The sequence below is a fragment of the Asparagus officinalis genome, chromosome 7, assembly GCF_001876935.1.
Source record: "Asparagus officinalis chromosome 7, Aspof.V1, whole genome shotgun sequence".
NCBI classification, from domain to species: Eukaryota; Viridiplantae; Streptophyta; class Magnoliopsida; order Asparagales; family Asparagaceae; genus Asparagus; species Asparagus officinalis.
This window is the reverse complement of record NC_033800.1, coordinates 129,359,333-129,371,976: the sequence shown is the minus strand read 5'-3', so window position 1 is coordinate 129,371,976 and position 12,644 is coordinate 129,359,333. Positions and strand designations below refer to the sequence as shown.

General features: G+C 32.9%; 1 protein-coding gene across 1 annotated transcript in view; it reads right to left on the bottom strand.

The window, feature by feature from the left end:
• The window catches only part of LOC109850353 (mitochondrial import receptor subunit TOM6 homolog), a 9,430-nt gene continuing 509 nt past the window's right edge, over window positions 3,724-12,644 (bottom strand). Inside the window, exon 2 of the mRNA XM_020420370.1 lies at window positions 3,724-4,040. The gene's annotated coding sequence lies outside the window, so the exon portion shown is untranslated. The remainder of the gene's footprint in view (window positions 4,041-12,644) is intronic.

Genomic DNA, 12,644 nt, shown 5'->3' with positions numbered 1-12,644 from the left:
AATACCTTGACGTCCATTCTAATTTGAAACTAATCTTCTTTATCTTCGAAGTATGAAATCAGTTGTCTATAAATGTTGAATAAATTTGTGTAGTATTATGGTGTCCAAATTCCACTAATTTTCTTGGAATATACATATTTGTGTAGTCAAAGGACAAAACTAATTCCACTAATTTGTGTAGTGTAAGGTTTTTGGTGATGCTCTGTTACAAATTTATTATTGTTTGTATATCATCATCTTTCATTAGGAAAGATAATTCAAATGAAATCCAACAAAGGTTGCAAAGATGTTCTAAATGTGAATATCTTCAAACTAACTAGATTTGGTTTTCGATGGGTAGCATGATTGAAAAAAGTAAATACAGTGTTAATTTTCACATGACAGAATTATTAGCTTTAAATTTTAGCTTAGTTATAGATCTCCCTTGCACTTAGCAAATATACAACAGAAATTTTCACTATGTTGCCATTGTTTTAGAAGAAAATTTCATGTAACTATATGTACTGACTCATTGTTTTTTGTAGGTTGAAATGAATGGAAAGAAGACTACTACTCTTTATAAGTTCTTTAAATCAAATAAAGGAGACTACTACTCATTGTTCTATCTGGATGTTTAGCAGTTTTCTTTGATGTTGTTTCAGATTCTATTTTTTCTTGTGAGGTGCCATCTGATTTGTGCTAGCTATTTTTTTTCCATTTCAGCTATTTAAAGCATGGTGCTTATGCGTGTTCATGCTCTTTTTTGTATCAAGGGAAATAAATTAATACCTTAACTTTTCATTCATGTCTGTTGAATTGTAATTCTAGATGATCATCAAGCTTCACGCACGTTCAAAGTTGATAACTGACACTTCTTGCAATCGCTTTTTTTGTTTCCAGCTCACTTACTCAGACATACCTACAAGATTAAGAGCATGTGCTAGATATCTCAGTTTCTACCCTTGCGTGTTCATGTTAAAAGACATTTTCTCAGTCGGTGATCAGCTGCTTGCGGTTTTTAAGTTTTGTTTTTACATGTAACATGTGCATTATCTTCCCAGTGAACTTGTGACTTGGCATATTCTTTCATGCTTGTCTTTTCTTTCCTTTACCCAGTGAACTAATGTGATGTTGAATATTAGTTATTTGCAGCTAAGATCAACTAACTTTTTCTTGATTGTGCGGTCACTTTTATCATGTGCACAATATATATGATTGATTAGGTTCATTCTCTATGGACAATACTCTAATTAATCCTGTGAGATGATGTTTAATTAGCATTCATCTTGTATATTGTGTATAAGTTCAATGTATAATTATGAAAACATTATTAATTTTGACTCTTGTAGTTTCTTAATATGTATCACGTGCAATGTATGTATCCATATGTTTGATACATGGTTTAAATTAAATAAATCTTAATGAAATGAATAAATAAAGATAAAAAATATAAATATACATATATATATATATATATATATATATATATATAGGGTGAGATTCTAATAAAAACCTCCTTAGCCTAAAAACTAAAAGTCATAACTAAAAATCTATCCTAACCATCCAATCTATCTCATCCAATGGCCTACATTTCGATGACATAATTGAATGCATTTATTTCTTACTCTCTTTAATGGTTATCATAATTACAAAGAAAACCTTATCTAGTTGACTTTAATCTTTAATCTCAGCCATTGGATGAGATAGATCCAATGACCCACAATGGTTTTTAGTTTTTAGGCTAATGAGGTTTTTATTAGAACCTCACCCTATATATATATATATATATATATATAATATATATATATATATATATATATATATATATATATATATATATATATATATATATTATGAGATTAATGGGTATCCTGTCATAGGAGGGGATTTCCTCCTATGACGGCGCTCGTAAATCACATGATTGAGCGACAGCTTGGTGGATGATCACGCTCCGTTGAAAGCTTAATCTAGCATATTCTAATAACGGCCCAACACACGCAAAGTTTTGGGTGAACGCCAGTGCGTCGTTTGACCATCTCCACGTCGTATCAATTTTAAACGGTTTTGAATGAAAAGAGACTTTTGCACATAGGCCGAGGAGGTCAATACGACGACGGATTTCAACGCCGCCAAACTTAGTGTGTTGGGTTTAGAATATGTAGATCAAATTCAACGGAGCGGATCTATGCCATAATGTCGCTTTTTCAATTTGTGATTTAGAGGCGTTAGGGAGGAAATCCCCCCTGCCATATGACAAGGATAGCCGCATTAATCTCTCTCTCTCTCTCTCTCTAACATATATATAATAATATATTATATATATATAATATATATATATATATATTATATATATATATATATATATATATATATATATATATATATTATATATATATATATAATATATATATATATATATATATATGAGATTAATGGGTATCATATGTCATATGAGAGGATTCCCTCATATACAATGATGTGACACAATCTCCACCAAGTGAATAAAGTAGGAGAGAGAATGCCTCATAAATACACTTGGTGAAGATTGTGCCACATCATTGTATATGAGAGAATCCTCTCATATGACATATGATACTCATTAATCTATATATAGAGAGAGAGATAGAGAGAGAAATATGGGTATGCTTGGTACCAAGTACAAAAAGTTGTGTTTGGTAGTGAGGTGACACATCTTCCTCCACTCATTCAAATGTGGAACCACATTCACATGGGTAATGAGTGGATGAGGATGTGACACATCACTACCAAGCACAAAATTTGTGCTTGGTACCAAGCATATCCGTCTCTTCATATCATGCAAGGATCCCTAGGCAAGATCCATGGATAAAAAGTTTGGTGGATCACTATTTCCTATCCACTTAAGTTGATAGGAGTTTTCACCTATATATGTATATATATTATATTTTTTATATATATGTTTATGTATAATACAATTTGTTTATGTAATTTCTATAAGTACTTACAATTTGTTTATGTATAATATATAAATGACATGATTATTAATAAAAAATTATTTTTATCATCTTTTATTTTTATAATTTTTTGTACTTGTAATTTATGTCCTTTTAATTAATTTAAAAAATATATGTTATTTTTTGTAATTTTATGTATATTTTATAATTTATTGTTTTTTTAATTTTAAAAAAAATTAAAATAGGAAAAAACCGGGCCGGCCCGAAGCCCGGCCCGCTCAGGCCCTGGCCCGAGTTCGGGCCCCGGTTTTGCCCGGCCCGGGCCCAGCGGGCCGGGCCGGCCCGAATGGACAACCCTAATTATACATGATGACAATGATTGTTTTGTAATTGGATATTGCGCGCGTCCCTCGTGGCAACTAAACTAAGAACTAGTATGATAAAGCAAGACTAAGTTCTTGATTTCGGATACATTGCGAGTCGTGAGCAGGCGCTCATGATTATTCATCACTAAAACTCAATCAAATATAAAACATAATAAACCAAGTATCCACATTTATCAAATTATGAATGACTTGCACTTGGTATTTAACTAGCATGAATCGTAGCTTAGGAACCTAGTCGGATAGGGCACCCATAAGATGAATGTCCTCTATTGATTGAATTGTTCGAGCCTAGCGCATAACATATCATCCATAACTTATCATGCATAATCAGTTAATTAAGAAGTTCATGTAGGTAATTATCAAGGGGAATTGGGCATTTCTTAGAGAATGTGTAACCAAAGTTGTGTTTTGAGTGCTAGAGCATTAACGAGTTTATGCGCACAACAATATAATTATTGTTGCCAAACATCAAACACTCTGGGGTACAATTAAGCCATGAAATTTAAAACAGCCCATTATGCCGAATGCATGAACAATGGAATCAAACAGTTGTATACCGCAGTTGACAAAGCTTGCCTACCAAGAAGCAACAAAGCTTAAAAGGAACATTATGTCGGACACAACGAGTAGATAAAATCTTCCATGATTTTACATAGAAACTGAATATCAGATAAATAAAGGTGGTGACTTCTTACTTCAAGCTCCTGATCCCCCCTCTAAAAGTACTTAGGCTGTGAAGCACCTGAAAATAAAAATAACATAGACAATTATGATAAACGCCACAATATATAAACCATATTGCCCAAGCTTTCCCAAGCAAATGCACTCTCCTCAAATCTCATTTTAAAATACATGCATGAACAAGTTTTAAAAGATAGCTAACCTTTTAGAAAACTAAGTTTACAATCATGCATATAAGTTACTACTTGTTTAAATAATAGAATACAACAAAAAGTTGGTTTCTTTGGTCTTTTCAACTCAAAAAGATTTCTGAAAGAACATAAAATCTGCATCAAGAGAAGAACTCAAAAGTAGGTTGGGCATTATGCAATGAAGTGTAAATTAAGAGCAAAGGAACGCAACTAGATGAAATTTTTCCCATATAAGTTTAGATCATTGCTATAACTTAACAGGTGTAGACGGTCCTTAACAAAGTGGAATGGAGGTGAAGGGTTTTATGTTACCAATCCCGGATAAAAGATTAGCCTTGTTATATACTGAAATAGAGGACAATTCCGTAAAATAGTGAACAAAACTTACATTTTTCCCACCAAATATTGCTTATAATAATGTTTCAGCTCGGTCATTATAACAAATAGGTCGCTGTTCAGATTAAATGTATTAACAGAGCGGTAACCATATGCAAGTCACCAGGATTTTTGGCTCTATTTGTGGGCGTGCTGAGGACTGGAATTGAACAACTGTTTATGGAAAATGTTGGCAAATGACTTAGTTCTAAATATATTTAGGATTTTCATGTGATGGAGAAGTATCTAAGATAACTACAAGGATGAGAGTTAGCAGATGAGGTTTGACACTTAGGATTTTACCCAAATGACAATAGAATCAATGTTATATTCTTGTATGATGATAAGCCTAAATGTTCCGAGCAAATTAAAGAGCTGACACGCTAAAAACTTTCTATTGATCCTAAATTAACACAATATGGATATAAGGTAGGGTGATATGGTCAAAAGTCAAAACAGTAAGGGGAGGAATAGAAAGGAATTACAATTCAATAAATTACAATTCAAACTCGAGTTCCTCGTCTTAGTGTTTGTTCATTCCGGACTGTTTTGTACGACTAGGACAATTGTACAAGCATCTGACATTCTTGGATGGGGATTGTGACTAGGATTTTCTAATTAGAGTCCTGGACTTCTTAATAGGATATTTGAAAGAGTTTCTAATTAGAGCCCTGGACTTCTTAATAGGATATTTGAAATCTTGGGTTGGATTTCAAGACTAAGGGGTGGATGCATGAACTTGGATGCATGAACTTAAGTTTAGATTCATGGACTATTTGAATTAGAATTGTGGTATATTTACATATATAGTTGTATCATTAAATACATTAAAATTTTAAAATATTATATATTTAATAATTATGTATTTAATATATTTCATATCTAATATTTAAATAAATACTACACGTGTAACATTTTATATTAAAAATTCACATTACTTATATATTTAAGAAATATTAAATAATAAACATACTTATATTTCCAATTAATATAAATATTTAATTTATTACATTATATAAAATGTTAAATAATTTTCAGCTTAATTGTATTAAATAAATTTAAAGAATTGATTAAAAATATTCTAAAAATAAACATTTTAATGTTAATATTTAATAATTTAGAAATATTAAATATTCAAATTAAATATATTTCATATGAGATACATTAAATAACTAAATAATATTTATTATGCATGTTAGAATTATGGACAGAAACTTTAAAAGCCTGTTTTTAAATGTAGAATATTGAAGAGAAAAGAGAGAATCCTACGTGAGATAACAATCCACCAATTTTAACTTGGACTTTACCTACGAAATTTCTCATTAGAAAAGTATTGAGTTGGATTGGAGTGTGGATTTTGAAATCCTAGTCCTAATAACAATCCTAAACGACCAAAGACATCTTAAATTTCAAATCTGAATCCTAGTAGTAAACCAATAACACCTTAATATTAAATCTGAATCCTAGTCCTAAATGAATAACACTCTAAATTGGGAATTCAAGAAAAAGGCCCAGACCTAATTGAAAATCCTCAACCAACAACCCCCATTATGAAAGATAATGAAGGAGGTGGCTTTGACAACTGGGAACCGTGAATGCATTAAGTTCAATAAGATTTCATCATTTCAGTAAGTGGGACACGACTTTGTATGGCCTCAAACTTTTCTGTTGCACTCCTACTTTCTGCCCTCTTGTCCCAAGCAGGAAAATGTAAAAAGAACTTAGCTCTTTCTAGCAGCTAGAGCACATATAAAGGTGGGCCTCTTTTGTCTAGAGATCCAATTAAACATAAGTCATGTAAACGGGATCATGACAGGTTTCAAGTACCAAGAAAAACCTGCTGCCTCTAATCGATGGCGCCAACTCTGTATCAAACGTTTGGAGTGAATAAAGAGTTGGCCGATAACATGTCTATACCAACTTGTCTGGGCAAAACATGGGTAACATTCTGGAATATGCATTAGAATGTTACAACATCTTTTAAGAAAGTACATATAGTTCATGTACTAGTACTCTTAAACTATGAAGCACGGACACGCATAACATGAAGCCGTGTCGTGTCGTGTCCGTGTCGGACACACGTGTCGAACACACGTATCCTATGTATTTTTTAGGATTTGCCTCGTGTCGGCGTGTCGGATGGCCGTGTCGGATCCGTGTCCGTGCTACATAGCTCTTAAATCCACAAGAATCTATACAATATACTAAAGTTATTACCTGAAACGTCACGTGTCAAAATTCTAGAGCATTTAACACGTGTCAAAATTTCAGAGCATATCTATTTAATGTACTAAAACATGGCTCTAAATTGCCAATTGGCAACTTCTAATAGCTTTGTCTCCTTATCTTTTAAATATTAATTGTAATTATTAATAATTTAATAATTTAATAATTAATCTTTTTTCGATCTCTTCGCCTAAAAAAGTCCTCTAATATTATTCAAGTTCTCTGTGTTAAAATACGCTTAATTCCTGGATTTGTCTCTTTATCTTCTATGTATTAATTATATTTAATAATTTAATAATTAACTACTTTATCTCTTTTTAATGCCCTCAATTATCATTCTAACTTTCTATGTATGTTCCAAAAAATGCCCTCTAATATCATTCTAAGTGCTTTGCCTCTTTATCTTCTAAATATTAAGTATAATAATCAATAATTTAATTATTAATCTTTTTCAATCTCTTCACCTAAAAAAATCCTCTAATATCATTCAAGTTTTCTATGCATGTTCCAAAAAACGCTTCATTGCTGGATTTCTCTTTATATTCTATGTAGTAATTACATGTAATAATTTAATATTAACTTTTTCACTTTACCTGAAAATGTCATCTAATATCATTCCAGTTCTTTGTGTATGTTCCAAAAAACCTAATATCATTCCAGTTCTTTGTGTATGTTCCAAAAAACGCTTCATTGCTCTCCCGTCAATTAAATATTCACTGACATTAGTATTTATCCTTAATTATATTTTATTCTCGTGTGTTTCTCTCAACTTATATTCTTATGCATTTAATAAAAACTTTATTGTTTCCAAAAAAATGGAATGCTACACCTCCCTCCCTCCCTCCCTCCCACAACATCTAATCCGCCTTAACTCAATGTTGAGCACAGATGAAGAGAAGTGTGATCTCTTAACCGATTTAATTGAATAAAATAATTTTTTTTCTACATTAATGCACCCCCCCTAGTATTTGGTTGTACCAATTTTTGCTTATAGGTTAATATTTTTCCAATTCAACATTATGATTACCCCCCCCCTCCCCCGGCACAGTTGGATGTTCTATAGTCTTTACAATGTTGAAAAGATAAACACATACATTGGTGCATACTTAGGAGTTGATAAGTTATAAATAGATCATAACTTTGTAAATTGCACATTCATTTATTGTTGTCGCCTAATTACATCAATTTTTTGCTAGATTATGGACTTTTAAAAGTGCGTTGCTATTTTGGGTGGTTGGCGTAGTTTTTTATGTTAACAGGAAACTGGACAATATACGTAACTTGAAGAGATTTGTTTAAAAATTATCACAAGCTAAATATGCTATAGATCAATGATATAACAATTGCTAGCCCGAAATTCATGATACATAGAGTAATTTCATTCGACCAATATTTTTCTACAATCGAGCAAAATTTATGGAAAATTTTAAGTGCCAGTTGAGGGAAAAAAGTTGTTATTTAATTTTTAATAAATCACTATCTTTATAATTAAATTATTTATCTTCTATCGACCAAAAAAATTGTTTATCTTCTTATAATATATAATATAAAAAGATTCCCATAGCATGACGCGAGTATGACACTAGTTCTATTGATAGTTCTTTCCATACTCTTTGATTGGGAATCATACACGAATATGGAATATCATTGTCTGAGACTAAGCTTTCAACTTCTATTTGTAAATATGGAAACTAGCATAGGGACTTAAGATGTATACATCACAATTGAATTACACATGCCACAAGCTAAGAACAAAATATTGTCCGTCACACTCTTTATAACCATTTGATTAAATCAAAACATAATAATTTCATCAGTTCTTTGATTTTTTGCTCATTCTGTCACTGATTATTTTTAAACCCACTCATTTCTAAAATGATACTTAAGACCAAAAAGGCAAAAGACAAATTTTTTTGAAACCTAATTGTATTCCAACCATCTTGTATAGTATTACAGGGGGGAAACCCAAAATACCTTCCCGATTGTTCCCGTCATACATAAACATGAAAAACCCAAATTTTAGTTGCTCGCATTATCACGCATTAGCTGTTGGTATGGTCTGTTGATGGAACTAACTTAAAATCTGTTCTAACACATGTGAGACTTGGTAGGTGAGGTGCAATGTGCTTTTACAACAAGCAATTTCAATTTTACACCCCTAACTCTATATCATCAAAAGTGTCCTTCACATTCAATAGCATGAGACAATGTGTCCCCTAAAGTGGTTAGTGCACCATTTAACTCTTCATTCATTTCCACTATTTCCTTCAAATTTGATAAGCTTCAGGAAAACTAGCATACTTATAGCAGATTATACTTGAAACTAAAGATGGGCAGCAAATAAACAGAAAAATATCATCATATGGGATGTTCTTTTCTTCTTAGATCTTAATGGTTGTAGGAGATCCTCAACCACCAAAATAAAAGGGGTACTAATTGGAAGGAAAAAGGTGAAAAAGCAATTTAACAAAAGAGGGATTAAAGGAGAGAGATAATAAAAGTAGAAAAGGCTGGATCCTAAAATATGGGATAAAAAGGCAAGATTTTTTTCAGTACCGATAACTACTATAGTTTACCCATACGGGTACTATTTGAAGTATAACATACATCTAGTCGCCATAATATAAACTCAGTTGCTGTTATATACTCAGCAACTATAATATGCTTTAGGAAATTAGAAATTATTACAATTTAATGGTGTTGCAATCCATTTATCAAAACCTTGGACACAGAAATCCTGACATTCCTCTGAAAAAAGATTCTTCTTCATCCCGAAACCCATCACCTTAACATAGGATTGTAAAGCAATTTGAGAGTTCTACTCTTCAAATACTCACTTATAGCACTAGGCAAGTAGACACATGGAGCTAGAATTTGTTAATATAGACAAGGTTATTGATAGTGGATAATGTCGCATAGCGTTAAGGTACCGCTAAGGCTATTTGGGACTATAGCAGCAAAAAGTGTAAAGTCAAATATCGGACCAATTTAAATATGTATAAATATTCAAAAAAATAAAAAATTTAAAGAAAAAACTAAAAATACTACAAATGCATAGTTGATGATGTATAGAGATCCTGAGGAGGAGGAAGAGGACTCAATGAGCTTCGAGTTAGTGGATGTAGCGAAGAAGCATAAGAGGCAGTCAGAGTGGGGGGTTTAGGATTGAGGTGGAGTAGTCAGAGAGGGAAAGGGAGAAGTGTGGGTTGAAGTGGAGGGAAGTCAGAGAGGTATTTTGGAGTTTGAGGTGTTAAAGTCAAAGAGAGAGAGAGAGATAGAAGTTGAGGTGTAGTAGTCAGAGAAAGGGAGGAGGGTCGCCAGCGACGACGCTAGTGGAGGGAGAGAAGAAGCGGTGGAGTTGGTGGAAATCGTGAGATTAGGTTTTCTTTGAGATCGAATTAGAGAGGGGAGAGAGAAACGAAGTTGAGTGGGTTTTAGTTAATTACGGTCGAGTATATGTCGGATTTGAGTCAGATATTAAACTGAGAATCCAAAATAATAAGTGCTATTACATGTTGAATGCCGCTATTGCGTGCAAATAGCGCAAAGAGCGTGTTTTCCACTGCTTTTATCGATATTGTTGTAGGTAATAGCCTAATAGGCACGCAATGTGCAGTGCTATAGCGTTGGTATTGGGTGCTATTTTCAACAGTGAATATAGAACACTTAAGACAAAGTTTTGAAAATTTATAATGTAGCCCTAGGTATTAACTACATTTATTTGAAAATAACATATATGTGTCACTATACAATGCAAGGACATTGAGTGTGATTGGATGGTGGTGAACAGTTATATAAAAAATGCACATAATTGTTCATGTGGCATAAGCAACGCCTCGAAAGCGCATCACAAATCATGTGAAATCCATATTAACATATTTGAAGTAAAAACTCACTTATCACACCATTGGTGTTAAAAAGAAGTTGCACTTCGAGTTAAGGACATCCCTTATAATCGAGCTTGGCAAGGTAAAAGAGATTTTCCAACGAACTTGTATGGTTTGGCATTCTAATGACCAACAAAATACTAGGATAAAGTTTTGACAATTAAGTATCGATTCACTACTATATTTGGCGTGTGGGGATGGAAGGTTTAGCATATTATGTCTTTCTTATTATCATAAAATTATTTTGTAATGGATGCAGACACATGTTCTTCTTGAAATCATACTCATCTATTTAACTGGTAAACGGAGAATCATTGTTATAAATAGAGGAAAATAGCGCCGCTAATAGCGTTAGCAGCCATTTCCACAATGATATCGCTCGATCGCGATCACATATTGCGGAGTATGCCCTTTCCGCTCGCAAAAGCAGCCAATAGTGTGCCATAGCGGTGGATAGCAGACAATTGCGGGTAAAATCCGTTTTTTGACCGCTATTTAAAAGCGATTTCAGATTTATTTTTTTAATTAAACCTAACCCACACCTGCAAGACCTGATGTTTTAAGCCATTTACAGATTGTGATTTTCCCTCTCCTCGCAATCCAACTCTAAAAAACTCTAGTCCCCCTAAAAGGTTGTTGCCTCTCACCGCATCCACCGTTCCCGTGATTTCTAGCATCTTCTTGCCGCCTCCTACCGTCTTGGACACCTCCCTCAACACTCCTCTCACCACCACAACACCTCTCGCCGTGAGCTCCTCCTACTACATTCCTCTCACTGCTCAGCTCATCTTCTCGACGACGATGACTACTCTTTAGCTCTTCCTCGTGTCCTCCTTTAACTATACAGATTCCAATGTCTCCACAGCTTTAGCCCTCGACGTTGCGTCGAATTGAAGATAATAATTTATATATTTGTTCATTTATTTACTTGCTTATTAGTTACTAATTTAGTTATGAAATTGGGATACTTGCTTATTTTATTTAATTATTGATTATTGATTTGATTCAGATGCTAATGACTATTCTTATTAGTTACCTTTTTTAACTTGTAAATTTGAAATTATTGAACTGTGGGTTCAAGAATATGCAAATATGCTTAATATTTTATTATTTATGAATTAAAATTTGAATTATTGAACTTTGTTGATATAAGTACGATTCAATTCAACATGTTGTTCATTCAGGTTTGATTGAGATCCATAAAAAAAACCCAATACCCATATCGGCTAAAACAAGGTGATACCCAATCTATTTCATGCTGAGTATCTTTAATTCATGAAATATGCTTTTTAGATTTTTATTTTTTGGAATATTCATGCATATTTAAATTAGACCGCTATTTGACTTTGTGTTTTTTGTTGTTATTTTACCGTAATAGCCCCAAATAGCCTTAGCAGTGCCTCACCGCATTGAGAATCTAATAGTTGTTCCTACTTTGACTGTAGACAGAGAACTGTTTTGTTTTCTGTAGCAATCTTTATCTTATGACAAAAGATGAGAGTAATCGAAAGTAGTTTTTAGAATGTATTTGAGACATTGTCTCTAATGGAAGACGCATAAACTCACGATGATCTCCAACGGAGAAAAAATGCTTCATAATTATGTCCAAAAGCATTTTCCTTGGTCGTACCAGAAGAACACTTTCGAGCAAAATTTAGAAGCACCTTGTCCTTTGTATAAAAATAACACCAACTCATTTTCAGGAGTGTTTGAATCGTTAGCATTAAAAGGAAAGTCTCAAATACATCCCAAAAATCTCTCATATTACTTGCATTCTTTGACCAGAGGTGAAGATTGCTACGTGAAACATTCCTCTATCTCCACTCAAAGCCAAATTAACTAGCATCCCTTTTTGCCAATCAAATAGACGAGCGTCATCCAAGAACGACAAAATCCATTCAGAAAATTATCCTAAGAAGCATAAAAAAGAAAATGAACCCGTAAAACTTCCATCCTCACGCCCCAAATGAAACATTGAATCTAATA